Source organism: Aquarana catesbeiana, linkage group LG08, assembly GCF_042186555.1.
Source record: "Aquarana catesbeiana isolate 2022-GZ linkage group LG08, ASM4218655v1, whole genome shotgun sequence".
In the NCBI taxonomy this organism is placed as follows: domain Eukaryota; kingdom Metazoa; phylum Chordata; class Amphibia; order Anura; family Ranidae; genus Aquarana; species Aquarana catesbeiana.
The window spans coordinates 192,472,031-192,491,754 of NC_133331.1; the positions used below are offsets into that span (position 1 = coordinate 192,472,031).

The 19,724-nt window shown below is 40.9% G+C and overlaps 1 long non-coding RNA gene across 1 annotated transcript; it reads left to right on the top strand.

Moving 5' to 3' along the window:
• The first annotated feature begins 2,830 nt into the window (after window positions 1-2,830).
• On the top strand, window positions 2,831-11,296 carry LOC141105323 (uncharacterized). The gene is made up of 3 exons (XR_012235569.1): window positions 2,831-3,021; window positions 7,493-7,540; window positions 11,044-11,296. It is a non-coding gene; the product is annotated as an uncharacterized lncRNA (long non-coding RNA).
• The last annotated feature ends 8,428 nt before the right edge of the window (window positions 11,297-19,724 follow it).

Genomic DNA, 19,724 nt, shown 5'->3' on the forward strand with positions numbered 1-19,724 from the left:
TGTGGACACACTGTCAAAAAACTGATATCCATCCCATTCAGCTCCAATTCATCAGGGGATCTGTGGAGATATGTATATTTACAATAAATACACCTCCAATTAACTGGGTTATCTAGGTTACATAGTTACTGTATACAAATATTAGTAAGGTTTAAAATGCAAACCCTAACACATAGGTAATAATAGTGAACAATAGCAATACATATATGCTAATGATAAATATTCAAGCCCCCACCGATGATCATAAGGGCTTCTCATCTGGATATTCCTAATGCATTTCACAGGACAATGCCTGCATTCTCAGAGAGAATTGGCATAGATTTCTAAGATTACAGAACAGTAGCGGCTGGTGCTCAAAATTTTTTGGGGGGCGCAAACAAACTGAAAAATGCTGAAACCCCCCGATCAATTGCAGCCCCACTGTGCCCATCAAATGCATCCATTGTGCCCATCAAATGCAGCCACTGTACCCATAAATTGCAGCCATTGTGACCATCAAACGCAACCACTGTGCCCATCATATGCAGCCACTGTGCCTATCATATGCAGATATTGTGCCCATCATATGCAGCCACTGTGCCTATCATATGCAGCCACTGTGCCTATCATATGCAGCCATTGTGCCCATCATATGCAGCCACGTTTGCCCATCATATGCAGCCACTGTGCCCATCATATGCAGCCATTGTGCCATTGTGTGTTTATAGCACAAAAAAAAAGACACAGAGGTGATTAAATACCACCAAAAGAAAGCTCTATTTGTGGGGAAAAAATTGATGTCAATTTTGTTTGGGTACAGCGCTGCACGCCCGCGCAATTGTCAGTTAGACGCAGTGCCGTATCGCAAAAAACTACCTGGTCATTAAGGGGGAAAATCCTTCCGGTCCCTAAGTGGTAAATTGTCATCTATGACTAATGCTGCTTTTTTTTTTCATGTTTTGTTCTTAGAGGGGTTCTAGAGCATAAATGGCTAATAAAGTTTTTTTTTTATTCAGTGATAAGTATTTTTATGTTCTGTGTTATTGTTATATATTTTGACATTTGTATTTAAGTTTGGGAGTAGTTTTCAAAGCTCCCTTTCTTTTTTTGTAGTGTTAAGGTCCATACACACGATAGGACTTTATGACAACAAACATGCAAATTAGCTGTTTTAAGGCAACATCTGAACGTGTGTACGCTCCATCGGACAAACTTTTTCAGTTTTCCTCGGACAAATGTTGGCTGTGAAAACAGACAAACTTTCCGGCAGCAAAAGTCCTATGGTGCAAAATCCTATCATGTGTACACAAGTCCATAGGACTTTAGTCCAAAGTACAAACACGCATGCTCAGAACCAATGCAAAAGATCAGACAGAAGTTGACCAAAGGGTGGCGGTAAAGAGCTGAAAAACCACGTGATTTGGTGAAAGTTGGCTGAAAAAGTCCTGCCATGTGTATGCTTAATTAGTTTATGGCCAACGCCCTTTGTACAAAAATCCATGGGAAATTTTGTACAAAGTCCGATCGTGTGTATGAGGCTTTAGATATCCAAAATACGATTTGGTGTTCAGATGACATATGCACACATATAAAGTGATTGTGAAGTGATAAAATTGAAGCTAGTATGATTTTGGGTCAATCCTGACCACTAAATAGTGAATGTGAATAGAGTAAACCAAGATATCAGGGTGTCTAATAATTTGATTGTGTACTTCTGAATAAAACAGAGCCCCATATACAGCCAAGTACCTAATTTGAAAATGTGCAACTATGTGCATACCCAGGTGCTAGACTATTTTGCGCCCTAAGCAAGACTTTTCATTGAGATATTATTTTCATTTCACTTTCAATGACAATGGTAAACAGGACAAATAGAGTGGGTGAATCTCCCTAATGTGGGCAGACAGCAATACAATCTGACAGGTGTTCTAATCCACCTCCACTTTATCCAAAAGTAAAAAAAAAATCCTTTTGTTATACTTTAAGTAAATCAACCCCAATGATTTCCATATTTCCATATTTAGGTTTCTATGCATTACTGTTGAGAGAACTGATCCAAAAAGGCAAAAACTGCTCCAAACTGCCTAGTATATTTTTACATGAATTGCCTGGACCACTACTTAATTACTGCATGCATTTCATTATTTATTACCGTCTATGAATTGAGTTTAACACCTTTTCATGGCATATTTTCCAAGTGGTTTGCGATAAATACAGCAAAACGATCTAGTGAATTGACATTTTCAGGATTGCATGTGATATTTAGGCAAAATGTGTCCTCACACCTAAATATCTCATGCGGATTCATTTTGTGAATGGACCTCAATATTAGGAAATATGACAAGAATACTTTATGTTTATGTTTCGCCCTGGGGTCCTGCCCATGATGGCGTGGCCGATGATCAGGTTCAGACACATGCTTAATGGCAGCTCTGATACGAGATAGAGATCGTTTAGGTTTTGGCTGTGGTAATACAGGATTTATGTGCAAGGAATTGCCAACTCAACCCCACTGGAGCAAAATGACCTTCTAAGGAAAAAAGCACGGTCCTGAAAGGAAATTAGTGGGCTAGCTTTTCCATATAGTCAGTTTACAGTCACATACCTATAGCATTACATCAGCTAAAGTGATCATCTTTATATATCTTGTATGGCCCCTTAACCAAGATTTGGAGGCTTAGAATTCATTAGTGAGCCACAGTAATAATAAGGAAATATGTAATATGCAATTTTCATATCAGTAAGGAGCACCAGTTCATGAATAATAAACATGTGAATGGTATGTGTTGAAACGCCTTTTTAATTGTGACCAGCCAGGGGAAGAATTTGTCCTCATTCTATTTCCTCTTACATACAGTATATATAAAGACCCCATTGAAATCTATTCAAACAACAAATTCTTTTCAAGTTCCTATATTTTCTCAGAAGGAAAACCAAATCTAAAAGCAGATATGTCTGGAACAAAAAAATGTGCCAGTCAGAAGATCAAATGCCAAGATCCTTGCCAAATAACCCCAATCTGCAAAGATCCATGCCAAGACCGTAAGTTATTTAAAAATGCAACATACCTTTTATAAACAAACACCTGTACTAGGCTTTATGTACTACATTTATTGTAAAATGAATGCTTTTCTTGCAATTTGCTATTAAGTTTGGATATGTACTTATGTCAGTTATCACTTATGCATCAGTTATATCAATTTTAGCTGGAAATTACTATTAGAGTGACTCTGTTGCTAAATTCAAACTGCCAAAAAAAGTGCCCCGCATCGAAAATTGTAAATACTTACCTCCGCAACCTGTGATGCACTGTAATGAAATGAAATCGCTGCTTAAAGATTAGAGTAATTTTTTCTGGAGTGGATTTGTGGTTTGTCGCTGCACTCTGTGGTTCCTACCACCAGCCCCTAGGTCATTATCATATCCTGCAGTGATGTAGGGGATAATAGGAGAAACCACTAAGACCAGCAGGGGAGGACCAGGAAACCAACAATCCCTCTTTATAGTGGCTGTAAAGCTTGATTTTTTTGAATTTAAATAACAATTGCTTACCTGCTCTGTGCAATGGTTTTGCACAGTGTGGCTCCAATCCTCCCACTGGCACTCTCTGCTCCTCCTCTTCTTGGTGGGCCCCCATAGGAAGTCTCTCCTGAGCCACACTGTCTGCATCCTTGGACACAGACAGTGCGGCTCAGCCCCGCCCCCACTCTTTGCTCACAGAATTTGATTGACAGCAATAGAAGCCAATTACTCCTACTGCTACCTCTGTGAGCAGAGAGAGGGGAGAGAGCCACTGCAGATGGGCACATCGCTGAATCGAAAGAACTAAGTATTCAGGAGGGGTCCATACAGATACAGGAACATTTTTTACCTTAATGCAGGGAATTCATGAGGGTAAAACATGTCCTGTCTTTACAACCATCTTCATTACAGGAGTGTTTGATGCCATGGGCAGTATTCATGATCTTCTTTTTTAGGGGATACTTTAATTGGCATTTTGATTTTTAATGACAGAGTTGCTTTATTAGTTACCATGCAAATTGCTTTATTTTGAGTACTTGCTGTACTCTACAATATAATAGTCTCTAAATCATAGGTGTGCCGACCAAAGCCTATTGCATTAGGGTGTGCACCCCAAAGCTATATATATATATATATATATATATATATATATATATATATATATATATATATATATATATATATATATAATATGAGGGATTCAGTAGGGCAGTGGATGGTGTCAGTAGTTTTTATTTTTTATTATTTTTTTACAATTTTATTTTTTTCCAATTGTTTTTAGGAGCCCCATTGGGGGGCTGTGGTGAAATAACGGGTACGCCTGGCATACCCTGTGCACACACCTATGCTCTAAATATTAGTCAAAGATTAATTAGACTGTAGAGATGTGGAATGAAATATGCACAATATATGTTAAGCAGAAGGTAATTTAAATTTCTGAGTGGAGTTTACCTTAAAGTGGATGTAAACCCACCACTCACCAAGTGTAAACTAATGGCACAGTATTAATGTATATATACATGCAAGCCTCATGCATGTATCCCTACCTTGCAAATGTCACCCCCTTCAGCAGTAGGAGCCCCACAAAACTCTGGAATCAGTGGGTGGGTCTCTTTGCTGGAACTTGGTGGGCAGAGTCGTGATGTCACAAGACTCCCCGCCCACCTCTAAACTCTCCTATTCCTGAGTTTTGAATAACATCCAGTCAAAACTCAGGACAGGCACCATATGACTTTAACATGTCCAATCATGCTGAGGTGTGGAGCAGCCAATCCTGGGAGAGCTGGGCTGGATTCGTAACACTCTCTCTCTCTCTCTCTCTCTCTCATGCCATTCCTGAGATAAAGAAATCAGATGTCAGTCACAGCAGTGGGGGATTTGGTGACACAAACATGTGTGTTGTTTTTAATCTTGCGACAAAGACAAGAGGATTGCTCAGAGCAGGATTAACTGTTTGTGGCAACTGGGTACAGATGACTTGACATCTTCTACTGTACCAGGTAGAAGTCTTCATTAAAAAAACAAAATTCAGGTTTACATCCACTTTAAGCAAGTGAGATTAAGGTCAAGTATTCTGACTTTGCTTACCACTTGCTTTTGCTGTCTCTACGACACACAAAAGGGTTAGTTACATAACACAGATTCATGTCATGGTTTTGTTAATACCATTCAGAAGAACATACATTAAAGCCTAAGTTTAGTCCAAAAAAAAAACAGCACAAGGGACTGTACCTACAATCAATGTGAAGTGTCTCTTGTGCTGCTGGCTGGTTTAGTTAAAATCCTCTATCCTCTGATACCCCCTACCCCTGCAGCCATAATCTTCCATTGCCACAGGGGTTAATACAATCCAAGGGATCTGTGGTATGCATCCGTTAAGCGTGTATGCCTGTCCTTCCCCCTCCTAAGTTCACAGAAGTTGTACTATAGCTTCCATGAATGAAAAGTGTTTTATGAATGGAGCATGGGCAGATGAATGAATGAAAGGTCCGCACCACCATTCACCAATTAGTTTTAATTTGTGGAAGTTACAGTACAGGTTCTATGAATGGAGGATGTGGGAGCAAAGAGCGGGCATAATTAACCCTCTTCAAGAGTACATATGACAGATCTCTCGATTCTTATTAACCTCCATAGCACTAGAAGATTACGGCTGCAGGGGTGGTGGGGGGAATCAGAGGACAGAGAATTTCAAATAAAACCACAGCAAGCAGCACAAGGGACACTTCATATTAAAAGTTAGTACAGTCCCTTGTGCTGATTTCTTTTTTTAATTGACTGAGATTAGTCTTTAAATAGACGTTAGTGCTGTGATTTCATGAAACACGGGCTAAATGTAAATTAAAAGCGAGCCTTGCATTAAAATGCCAGAATCACCTAGTACACAAGGCCTCCCATCCCATTCCAAAATGCCTCATTAATGCTTCAAATAAAAAAAAAAATAAGGTATATCTAAAAATCATACTTGGCTTACATTTAACTTTTGCTTGTGGCACCTAGGCAAGGTTAGCGTCACATTCTTTCTGGTGAGATCCTATGATCCTATCCTAAACAACAAAGATAAGGCAGCACAGTGGTGTAGTGGTTGGCACTTTTGCCTGGCAGCAAACGGGTCGTTGGTTCAAATCCCAACCATGGCACTACCTGCCTGGAGTTTGCATGTTCTCCCTGTGCCTGCTTGGGTTTCTTCTGGGTACTCTGGTTTCCTTCCACACTTCGAAGACATGCTGGTAGATTATCTGGCTCCTGTCTAAATTGGCCCTAGTAAATGTATGTATGAATGTGAGTTATGGACCTTAGACTGTAAGCTCCTTGAGGGCAGGGACTGATGTGAAAGTACAATGTATATGTAAAGCGCTGCGTAAATTGACGGTGCTATATAAGTACCTGAACTGAATTAAATAAAGATTCATAATCTTGTGAGAATTACCCTCTTCAATGAGGAAGCCAGTTGAAAGTGATACATCTTCTTCACATTTATTTTGAGCATTCATGCTATTTTTTGTTGTGGGAATGGGATGTCTTTTATGTTATGAGCACCTTGCTTTTTAGTGCAAAGTCCACTTTAAGTGACTTTTACTACATAGCTTGACATAATTAAAGTGTACAGTCACACACCAACAATGTTTTCACAGGCAAAACTTTTAGCAGCTCAGCTTACAAACTTTAAGTGGTTGTACAGGTAGAAGGGTTTTTTTACCTTAATGCATTTTCTGCATTAAGATAAAAAAAAAAAACTTCTGTGATCAGTTCCTGCCCCAGCCCACTAAATACCCACCTGAGCCTTATCTTGATTCTGTGCTGTGCCCAAGAAAATCAGAGCTGTTCTCTTTCTCCTCACTGGACAAGGAGGCAGCAGTGAGAGCCATTGGCTCCTGCTGCTGTCAATCAAATCCAGTGAGGAGGTAATGCAGGGCGGGGCCGAGGCGTGTTGTATGTGTCAATAGACGCACACATTCCGACTTGGGCTCAAGCAACTTGCTATGGGGGCACTCAGAAGGGGGAGGAGCCAGAAACAATGCACGGGGACCCCAGAAAAGGACGATCAAGGCTGCACTGTGCAAAACCATTGCACAGAGCAGGTAAGTATAACATGTTTGTTATTTAAAAAAGAAATTATAATCACTTTCAGCACATGGTCCCACCCTTAGGACCCTCTATGGTTAAGCCCATCAGGTATAAACATGTTGGAGGGATGGACCTGGGACAGGACCAATTGTTGAAGCTTATTGGTTGATTAAAGTTTTTCCTGTGAAGACATTATTAAAGTGTGGCTTTTCTTTTGGATTATACTGAGATATGTGTGGAGGAGTAATGGACTCCAATCCAGCACCTAACTCCTAATGAGGGAAGCATTTAAGGGTCAGAGGGGTGCACTTTTCTTTGACTTTACAAAATAGACTTTATCACAGTTGCAATATTTTATTGCTAGCATTGCTGTTAATAGTTGCCTGGAGTTCTTTACTAAAGTATGTTTGTTTTGTTTTTTCAGCATGTAAACCTCAGGGTCAACGTGGCAACCTCTATGTTCGCCAACAAGGTAAAAAAGAGAAAGGCGTGATTGCCCTTTATATCACTGTATGATACAGTATATTCTTTAAAATAAGTCAAGATTAAATACTTGTGCAGTATAGTTTGCACCACAGTGCCACATATTAATTCCTCTCTATTTTTATAGCTGCTCTTATATTTGGACAATCCCCTTTTTTAAAAATGTGAGGCAGGCCTAAAGTCAGAGGCATAGGTTCTGCAAGCCGTCCTAATCCATCTGGTGTCACTGCCCTACATGAACAGGCCACTGCTATTCCTAGGATTGGTCCGCAGAGCTCTGCAGTGTGGACTTTTTTTAATGTATCTGCTATCAGCAGCACCGCTTGCAGTCTTTGCCTACAGAATATCAGCCGTTGTAAAAGTTTTAGGTTAGGCACCACGTGCATGAGGACACACATGACTGCAACACAGAGCTTGGTGAGAGCAGCACTTCAATAGGACAAGTCAGCAGCAAAAGGCCATCAATCCTCCTCATATTCATTCCATACTTTACGCATGCTATGGGGCAAAGGCAGTAGGAGGCAGAAGAGGAATACTTAAGAAAGGAGGGTTGGGGTGCTGGAGCTGAAGAGAAGGAAATGAGGCAGGCTTCAAGGGGAACATTTCCCGACTCCTCAACCCTGGGAATTGTCTGTGGGTGAAGTGTAATTGTTGAGGACAGTGTTGTCCTCAGCGACACTGAGGACTCAGGGTTTATTTTTTTTCTTGCAAACAATTTGTGGCAAACTGGGACTTTTCTGCTCAATTACCTGTAGAAGGAACCCAAGTTTGCCCCGATAAATAGCTCCTACCACCTTGCCTAACTTGTTCTAGTTCTCAGGTACTGTAAAGGAGTAACATAATGTTTCCGCTGCTGGACCTTAGCTGACAAACGTTTAATGTTTGCTGCAAGATAAAACCTGTTTTGGACCTCAATTTTTGTATCCTGCGCAAGTGCCCAGGAGCTGAAAATATGCCTTACAATGATTTTCACAGATGGACCTGGGTATAGTCTCTCAGACACAGAAGGCATAAAAAAACCTGACAGGAGTTATAATCCTTCCTTACTCTATCCAAAATGGAAAAAAAGGTTTTGCTTTAGTTCGACTTTAAGGTAGAATATAGTCCTTTTAGAAACCCGAAATACTACCAATGTTACTAGAATTGGAAATATGGCTTACAAAACACAATGTAATGTGCCAAAATATTGTTTAACCGCTTTCTGCCTGCGCTATAGCCGAAAGATGCGGGCTTCCTTTCCTGGGAGGGTGCAAATGGATATCCTCCCATGATCGCGCTACCCTGTCCTTCAGACTCAGCTGATCACAGAACGAGGTAAAGGGCCAATCACTACCTTTTACCACATGATCAGCTGACAGCCAGTGATATCTGATCACAGGATGTAAACACAAGCCGCTTATCCGCTTTTTTTTCCTCACGCTGTGAAGAAATCTGATAACCATCTTATGTTAAAGGGACATCGGCACTGATCATCAGGGCACTGATGATCAGTGTTTTGATTATTAGTGCAGTCCCACAAGTGCCCACCAGTGCTGCAAATTAGTGCCCACCAGTGCTGCCAATCATTGCCCACCAATGCTGCCAATCAGTGCCCATCAATGCTGCCATTCAGTGCCCATCAGTGCCACCGATCAGTGCCCATCAGTGCTGCTAATCAGTGCCCATCAGTGTCACCTATCAGTACTGCCTATCAGTGCTGCCAATCAGTGCCCACCAATGCTGCCCATCAGTGCCCACCAATGCTGCCAATCAGTGCCAATCAGTGCCCATCAGTGCCACCTATCAGTGCCCATCAGTGCTGCTAATCAGTGCCCATCAGTGTCACCTATCAGTACTGTCTATCAGTGCCCTTCAGTGCCGCCTAGCAGTGCCCACCAGTGCCACCTATCAGTGCCAATCAGTGCAGCCTATCAGTGCTCATTAGTGCAGCCTCATCAGTGCAGATCAGTGGAGAAAAATTTTGTAACAAACTATGAACAATTAATTTTTTCAAAATTTTAATTTTTTCCGTTGATATAGCAAAGAAAATCAAAAACCAAGAGGTGATTAAATACCACCAAAAGAAAGCTCTATTTGTGTTAAAAAAAAGATACAAATTTCATATGGGGTATCCCGCAATTGTCATTCAAAGTGAAACAGCACTGAAAGCGGAAAATTGGCCTGGGCATGGAGCGGTTAAAAGTGCCCAGTAAGCAAGTGATTTAAGGAAATACGCTACAGAATTGATAAACATTTAAAGACAATTAAAAACAAAGGGGTGTTTTGTGAACCACTGGCCTGATATATTTGAACAAAATCAGCACGTAAAAGTCAGGAATCGGATAAATTTGTGACTCATCTAATAACTTCTATATCAGCAGCTGACTATCATTGTTGTAACCAGTTAGTCTACAGCATATGCTGTACAACTGGTTTCCTAACCAAATCCACAGGTGGAGTATCACTACTAAGGTTACTATTAAGCCAGAAAAATAAAGAAAAGGTACACTGTTTTATGAATGATCTGTGGAACACCAGTCTCAGCTTGTGTGGCTTTCGTCAAAATGACTTTGTCTTTAATAAACCACTCAGGACCAAACATGGAGATCATTAAACTGTTCATAATACAGTATATATCAAAATCCCAAAGTGTAATTATCCATCTTCTATTTCTGTACATTGAACCATTCTCCTCTCTACACCCAATTGGGTTTGGGACAAATGAAATAATATTTTTTCTTTATTAAATTAATTTGCATCTATGCTTTTTATTTTAGTGACCATTTCCAGTGTTATAAACTGGCTGCTGGCTTGAATGAAAAGCCCAACGAGGACTAAAGCTGGACATACACCGCTCAAATTTCCGGTACTTCTTGCTGAATAAGATGAAATTTGAGCTGTGGGTGACCCTGTTGGAGTCTTCATTCTCGACAATAGAAAATTCTAAGAGAATTGAAGGAAAAATTGAAAGGTGGAAAATTGTTGCCTGAACAGTGATTGCATTCTATCAGATGTAGTCACTGTTCAGGTATTCAAGCACTGGGATGCTGTGGCTTATTGACTACAATGCAGTAATGCAGACTTCTCCATCCACACTTAACAGTGCAAATGGAGGAATCTAATGATTTTCTCTCATTCAGCCTACAAGTTGAACAAGAGAAATCTAGACATGTATGTGGGAGTTGAGTAGACATATCTGCTGCTGCAGACTGGAAATTGCAAGAAGTGAAAAAATGAATTATCTACAACCCATTGATGTTGGTTTCAAGAAAATGCTCCCTCCTGGAAACTGAAAAAGAAAAGGTTTGGCCAAAAACCTAATCTGCTAGCTGAATAATGAATCTACACATAGAAAAAGAAACCATGGATTTAAGGCATTTTGGTCATTTTATTTGCTATCTACATTTTAACATGGCTGCTAGATAAAAATAAACATCACCTGTAGTCAATTGTGAAAATATATTTTACACTAAGTAGTAATTTATTACTAATGGAAGATTTCTTTCTTGGCAGATCCATGCAATCCTTGCAAGCCTTGTGTTGTCCCCGTCTCCTGCTGTCCTGATCCCTGTGATCCTTGTCAGGGCAAATGAAGTTTTTGCTGTGATTAATGAAGATATGATGCTTGAGCCCAAACTCTGAGATACTAATTTACTTCTCTGCAAAATACTTACAACACATCCGAGATTAAATTGGTTAAATCTTGCATCTTATACAGCTCGTTAATTAACTCTGCTCAATTAAACTTTAAATCGCTAGCTCTAAATATATTTCTTTGTCTTATTATACAAACTACAAAGGGGTACCAAATTATTGAAATATAGCAAACTTACCAGTACTGATGTTCAATACACTGCTGTAGTAAATTGTTAATTTTGCTGTTTTCTTCATGGAATACTAGTGGTTTTTAACGGATTGGCCCTGGCCGCATGCATCTATGCAGCCTCTCTGCGAGAGGGCCTTAACGCTGAGAAGATGCTTATATGCATATCTAAAGGTAAACAGAGCTGTGATGAGAGCAGCTACTGGTGGCTTATGGAAAGCCCCTGATCTCAACTTGCGATCGGGAGCTTTCCAATCTTGTGACCGCTGTGTCAGCCAATCATGGCGGTCACATGATCACAAACCCCGGGAGGCGCCGGTGCCAAGAGGTTAAATATATGTTTACCACATAAGTATGTGAACTATGTGTCTAATAGGAAAATTACCAAGTTAAATATTTCAAATGATTTCCTCAGAACCAGGCACAGATTATTCTAAAGCTAACAAACTTAAACCTAACTCTTTCTTACCCATGACCAGACGGGGGACTCCCAAAAAACTTTCTCATAAGGCAATAAATGGCTTTTCACAACAACAAAAGAAATGTTTTTTCACAGACAAGGATACTCCATCTAGTGGGCCTACAGTATCTCACAAAAGTGAGTACACCCCTCACATTTTTGTAAATATTTTATTCTATCTTTTCATGTGACAACACTGAAGAAATGACACTTTGCTACAATGTGAAGTAGTGAGTGTACAGCTTGTATAACAGTGTAAATTTGCTGTCCCCTCAAAATAACTCAACACACAGCCATTAATGTCTAAACCGCTGACAACAAAAGTGAGTACACCCCTAAGTGAAAATGTCCAAAGTGGGCCCAATTAGCCATTTTCTCTCCCCGGTGTCATGTGACTCATTAGTGTTACAAGGTCTCATGTGTGAATGGGGAGCAGGTGTGTTAAATTTGGTGTTATTACTCCCACTCTCTCATACTGGTCACTGGAAGTTCAACATGGCACTTCATGGCCAAGAACTCTCTGAGGATCTAAAAAAAGAATTGTTGCTCTACATTAAGATGGCTTAGGCTATAAGAATATTGCCAAGACCCTGAAATTGAGCTGCAGCATAGTGGCCAAGACCATACAGCGGTTTAACAGGACAGGTTCCAATCAGAACAGGCCTTGCCATGGTCGACCAAAGAAGTTGAGTGCACGTGTTCAGCATCATATCCAGAGGTTGTCCTTGGGAAATAGACATATGAGTGCTGCTAGCATTGCTGCAGAGGTTGAAGGGGTGGGGGGTCAGCCTGTCAGTGCTCAGACCATATGCCACACACTGCATCAAATTGGTCTGCATGGGTGTCGTCCCAGAAGGAAACCTCTTCTAAAGATGATGAACAAGAAAGCCCACAAACGGTTTGCTAAAGACAAGCAGACTAAGGACATGGATTACTGCAACCATGCCCTTTGGTCTGTTGAGACCAAGATAAAATTATTTGGTTCAGATGGTGTCAAGCGTGTGTGGCGGCAACCAGGTGAGGAGTACAAAGACAAATGTGTCTTGCCTACAGTCAAGCATGGTGGTGGGAGTGTCATGGTCTGGGGCTGCATGAGTGCTGCCGGCACTGGGGAGCTACTGTTCATTGAGGGAACCATGAATGCCAACGTGTACTGTGACATAATGGATCAGAACATGATCCCCTCCCTTCGAAGACTGGGCCGCAGAGCAGTTTTCCAACATAACGACCCCAAACACACCTCCAAGACGACCACTGCCTTGCTAAAGAAGCTGAGGGTAAAGGTGATGGACTGGCCAAGCATGTCTCCAGACCTAAACCCTAATGAGCATCTGTGGGGCATCCTCAATCAAAAAGTGGCAGAGCGCAAGGTCTCTAACATCCGCCAGCTCTGTGATGTCGTCATGGAGGAGTGGAAGAGGACTCCAGTGGCAACCTGTGATGCTCTGGTGAACTCCATGCCCAAGAGGGTTAAGGCAGTGCTGAAAAATAATGGTGGCCACACAAAATATTGACCCTTTGGCCCAATTTTGACATTTTCACTTAGGGGTGTACTCACTTTTGTTGCCAGTGGTTTAGACATTAATGGCTGTGTGTTGAGTTATTTTGAGGGGACAGCAAATTTACGCTGTTATACAAGCTGTACACTCACTACTTCACATTGTAGCAAAGTCTAATTTCTTCAGTGTTGTCACATGAAAAGATAGAATAAAAAAATTACAAAAATGTGAGGGGTGTACTCACTTTTGTGAGATACTGTATATTTGGAAACAGAATTGAACCCCAATTTAAACTGGGACAGGGAAAAATCTGAGATTCTAACACCTGGTACCAAGTTTTTGATACAGTATATTTATAAGTCAGTTTTTTTTTACTGATCTTTGCCAGAAAAGATCTTGTGACTACCCGGCCCTTTCATCTATACCTCGCCTCTCGCGTCATTACCATCCACACCTCTTCCCCCTTCATCATCTGCCAACCACCCTCTACAACATGTGTTATAATGTGAATCAGAAGAGAAAAAAAAATGCAACCAATAATGATATTGGAGAGGAAGAAGAAGAGAATGACTTCTCTCTATTCCTTCTCTTCCTCCTTTCCCATTCCTTTCAAGCCCCTAATGGACATTCTATATTCAATCAAATGTATTCATCTCCATACCATATTGCTGTGAACATCTCTTTAAAAATTATTCTCTCCCACCCATTTATCCCATGCCAGCATTGAGAAGATGGAATAGGCGACAGCCTTAATACATTTTACAGGGAAAAAAAAAGGGGGGTGTCCAAGCCAATCTCTCCTTTTCTCATCCACACTCTCTTTCCCATATTATGGGGATTCTAGCACCTTTCCCTCTCTTGCCTACCCCGATGCATTTTGATTACCTGTATGTCTTTTATAAACCACAGACAAAACTCAATCCAACTTCTCCAGATTTCATAAAATTTGGCATTGGAATAATTTTGTAAATGTATCAACTCTTCCATTTATCTGGTTTTATATACTTTTCTTTCTCTATTACCCTTTTTTCCTTGGCTCATTGGAAGCATGAAATAAACATTGCCGGGATCTTGCTTAATTTCAGAGTTACTAATCATCTTAATTATGTTTAAAACTTTTCCCCAGTATAACCGAATAATTGGACAGTGCCACCATATATTGGCATGTGTTCCCTCACAAGCATTCCAATTCATGTCAGTTTGGATGGAGCAGCTGCAAGGACAGGTCTGACATTCATGCATATGCAGGTCTGTAGGTCCATGGCCCCAAACGCAGACTGTGTGAGTTCAGGGATATGCACCTACATGGTTGTCAAGTTGGGAACAGTGGCTGTGTTCATACAGCTGCTGCATCCCAATTGATATGGTTGGGGCTGCTTGCACAGGAATGCACAGAACATCTGCCCATTCCCATGCAGCTACTGCTGGGATGGCCTGCATGGGGATGCATGGAACACCTGTGCATCCCTGTAAAGCTAACCCTGGCTGGCTCTGACTTCCTGTCAGAGGGAGGGGCCAGAACATGGCGCCGACTAGGTGTGTTTGCTAGGAGCACCAAGGAGCTCCCTGTCATGGTGTGCTAACAACCCGCATGCCCTCCTCCTTCCTACTGCATAAAACCTCTGGAAAACTGCAACCCCCCTGCCTGAGACCCCCCGCTATGATTGACTGTGCACATAGGGAGAAGAGGCTTGATGTGGCTGATGGGATTGAACTGCAGCAGAGAAAGAGACACTTCAATGGAGCACTGTGGGAAGGTAATGGTTTGCAGCAGCTGAGAGTGGATGACCAGTTCACATGGATGTGTGTGTTTGAAGCTGAAACTCCCACACAAGAGAAAAAAGCAGGAATCAATGGAGGGGGATGAGTCTCTAAGATTTATATACTGCAATTTGTATTATAATAGCTGAAGTGCCGGTTTAACTGCTTGCCGACTGTCCGCTGTTGATTGACGGCGGCAGAATGGCACTCCTACATGAATCGCTGTAGGTGAATGGCGGATGCTTTAAGGAGTATAGGGGGAGCGTGCCCGCCGTATCCCTGACTAAACACACAAATCCACATTCTGTCAAGGGTGAGGAGACTGATCTGTTGTTCCTGGTTTATGGGAACAATGATCGGTCTCCTCCCCAAGTCAGTCCCATCCCCCACAGTTAGAACACACACTGAGGGAACACATTTAACCCCTTGATCGCCCCCTAGTGTTAACCCCTTCCCTGCCAGTGACATTTACACAGTAATCAGTGCATTTTTATAGCACTGATCGCTGTATAAATGTCAAAGGTCCCAAAAATGTGTCAAAAGTCTTCCACAATGTCGCAGTCCCGATAAAGGCGAGGGAAAGTATAAGTAAGATAGAATATAGATTAGAAATGATGGGACACTCGGGCCACTGGCACATACACAAACCTGAACCCCCAGATTTGGAGGAGAGGGTCAGGTGGGCGTGTGTGGACAGAGTCTTACCTCAAGATAAAAGAACCAATGATGGACAGAAGGTACCTGGGACCACTACCTGTTCGAAGGCCAGAATGTGTCCATAAACTCCTCGGATATGGAAGACAGGAATTGGTGAAAAGAGTATAGGGGGGTGGATTGGGGAGGGGGAGAGAGGGGGGTGGGAAGGGGAGGCAAAAGGGAATATCCCTCAGATAACTTGTTATCTCATCTCCCTTTTTTCTTTTTATGTCCCTCTATGCTTCAAAGCTCCCAGCTAGAAGGAAGGGAAAAGAAAGAAAAAGAGGAGATAAAGAGTAATATATATTTAACATGATTAAACATACATTTTTAACATACAATGTGAAGAGTCTAAATACTCAGGTTAAAGGGCATAAGATCCCTAAAGAAATCCAACATTACTCTGCAGGTGTAGTTTTTTTTGCAAGAGACTTATATATCACATGATACAAAAGTTAAACTTTACTCAAAGAAATATCCTACATGGTATTATGGGGACTTAAAAACTAAAAGAGCGAATGGGTTAGCAATAGAAATTGGAAAAGACATAAGATTTGTGGTGAAGGAAAGGATGGAAGATCCAGAGGGAAGATATTTATTCCTGAAATTAAAATGATATGACATAGAATGCACATTTGCAAACATATACTGCCCTAATAATAATCCCAGGTCCTGGGAAAATTGATTGAATTTAAAATGTGTAAAGTAATAGTGGCAGAAGATTTCAATTTCCCAATGGACCCACAACTTAATATTTCGACCCAGGCCCTGAGAAGTGAAGCATTCCAACTTAAGTCACTTAAAAGAATGTCATACCAATGTCAATTGATAGATAGCTGAGGAATCTAAAATCCTAGAGAGAGAGATTATACATTCTACTTCTCGGCGCATGGGTCATATTCAAGATTCAAGATTGTTTTATATACTAGTAGAACATAGATTATTGAAGCAATCATTTTATCTGATCATGCACCAGTGACAATGGAAATGGAGATTAAAGAGGTACAGAATAAGACAAATATTTGGAGACTAAATGAGACACTAATACAAGATCAGGAAATAATAGAAGAAATAAAGAAAGAATTGGAACAATATTTTAAGATAAATAAGACTCAGGAGTTATTACAGGCCGCGGTATGGGAAGCCCATAAGGCCTACATAAGGGACATCCTGATAACAATTGGGACTCAAAAAAGAAAGAGGATGATTAAAATAAATGAAATATTAAAATAACTATATGACATAGAACAGAGGCATAAAAAAGGGAAATGAATAGATATACAACATGCTAAAAAGAGATGAGTTAAACTCGTTAATGGAACAAGAGACAAGGCAAACTTTCAATAAACTTAGTAAAGAAAGATACCAGTGGGTGAATAAATCAGGAAAGTTTCCGGAAAGAGCACTAAGGCCCCTTTCACACGGACGGATAGAATTGTGCTTTTAACTGCGTATTTTCTAGTTTTCTACCGCAGCTAAAAGCACACAATGCTTTCATATGGCCCCATTCACACACTGCATTTAGCTGCGATTTAGTTATCTGCGGTTCAGTGCGGATAGAAAAAATATAATTGACTGCGTCCAGGAACGATTTAGCGCAGCTATCTGCACATAACCGCAGGTAATCGCAGTCTTTTGTGTCAACTGCAGATAGCAGCGTGAGAAAAAAAAGAACAACAGGAAGCACATCATAAGCAGCAGGTATACCTGGGAAATGACACAGGTAGTTCAGAGGGATAGAGGAAAGAGGAAAAGGCAGAATGGCGGCACAAGATATCTCCCATGAGGCCATTATAGCCCTGGTGCATGCCCGACCGGAGTTATGGGACTCAGAATGCCCAGGATATGCCGACCGAGTGTTGAGGAGATCAAAGTGGGAGGAAGTATACAGATATGTCACACCAAACTGGGACGATATGTCTGCAACTGAACAGGATAACCGAGGTGAGTGCAACGTTTGTTGTGTCTATGTAGCAAGGTACACATGCATCATAGCTGTTTCCCATTTAAACCAAACTTTAACCACAAGCTGAAGATTTACCCCCTAAAAATGACCAGGCCATTTTGTGGCGATACAGCACTTCGTCATTGACAATTGTGCAATACTACAAACCAAAATTGTTGTTCTTTTATTTTTTCTTAACAAATACAGTGTCTTTGAGAAAGGTTTATGGCATTTGTATTTTTTTTGTCTGTACTAGTATGGTGATTTGTGAAAAAAATTTGTGGGAGGGACAGCAACATTTTGGCAGACAGATTGTACGCTTTTGACCCTTTTTTTGGGACCAGTGACAGTAGCAGTCAGAGTTAAAATATAGCCACTGATTATTGTATTCATGTCACTGGCAGCGAAAGGGGTCAATACTAATGGGAAATCAAATGGTTGGTGTCTCCCCTAGAAGTGTTTCTTGGGGGGGTGAGAGCAGATCTCTCTCCACTTTTGTTCCTAACATGCGTTATGTTTTATATATAACAAATTTATAAAATGAAATATATATTGCAGGAAAGGAGGTTTATACCCAATGGAGGTCCCTACGTGACCGGTACAAGAAGGAACTAAACAAAGAGAGGTCTGCAGATAGAAGCACCCTCAACTCGTTGTAGGCCTAACCCCCATGCAGAGGCTTTGTCATTTTGAGGCACACCACCGAGATGCGCTCGTAAGTTTATATATATATATATATATATATATATATATATATACACTTTTTTATATATATATATATATATATATATATATATATATATATATATATAAATATATATTTTAACTTTATTTTATTTTGTGGGCGGTATAGCCGCACTGTCCCATTGATTTCAATGGGCTGGAGAGGTGAAGGAGCGGTATACACACCGCTCCTTCACCACTCCAAAGATGGATTTTTGTTTGCGTCTTGCCAGCACAGCGCTCCAGTGTGAAAGGTGTTTAAACCCCTTTTTTTTAATGTTCCCCCAGCTCCAGATAGAGGTCTATTCTCTAGTGTACACATGACAGTATTCTACCATGGTATATTTTTTTTAAACTTGTAATGTTGTTATTCTTACCTAGAACTGTCTCAAGTATTCCTTCAAGAGCAAGAGCAAGGCGTGCAAGTTCGTTACCAGAAAATGATGACGCTGACTCAAGTCAAGACACCAATTCAGAGACAGATTATCAACCGGTCACTCAAGAACCTGCGGTATGTATTTTCAAAACGTCACAACCTCCATCCACAATAAACATATTACTTACAATGGCAGCTGGTGTTGGTACACAATGGCTTCTTTTTTTTTGGGCAAAGTACCATCAGTATTTCTGGCTTTGGAGGTCTTGCTGCTAATACAGTGGCATCTGTTTTTTTTGGGGAAAAACAAGTGCCTGTGTCTGATCTATTCAAAACAGGTGCTGCAAGCTCTGACACAACTTCAATATTAGGGCAAGCATCAGGTTTATCAGTATGCTGTCCACCAAGTGTGACCTCAGCATCAGAAGCATAATCTATATATTCTATCTATTTGCAGGCAAATCTTAATAGGAGAGTCCGGTCTACTTCCACCACTCGTCGAACATGCCATACTCAGCAAGAGCCACCTTTTGAGGAATATTTTGATCTTATAATTCAAGCAATGAGAAACCAAGCACAAAACCCTGCCACAAAAGATGATCAATTCCTCAACATCTCAGACCCTGATGTGATCTTTTTGATCACCCTGTTACTGTGTGTAGTCAGGGAGATTCCTCCTGATAAGCGTACTGAAGTCAGGGGTGATATACATGCCTATCTTACGTATATAGTTTCTGCTTGCAAAGAGCAACGCCCTTATCCAAGATTTCACCTAGTGGCTCTTTGAATAAACCAATGCCAAGTCATCAGTACCATGACACCACACCAGCCATGAATCCATACGCAGGACCGCCACCAACGTATACACCTTTCCCTTCTCATCCTGGTTTTCAAAGAATACATGTGCAGCC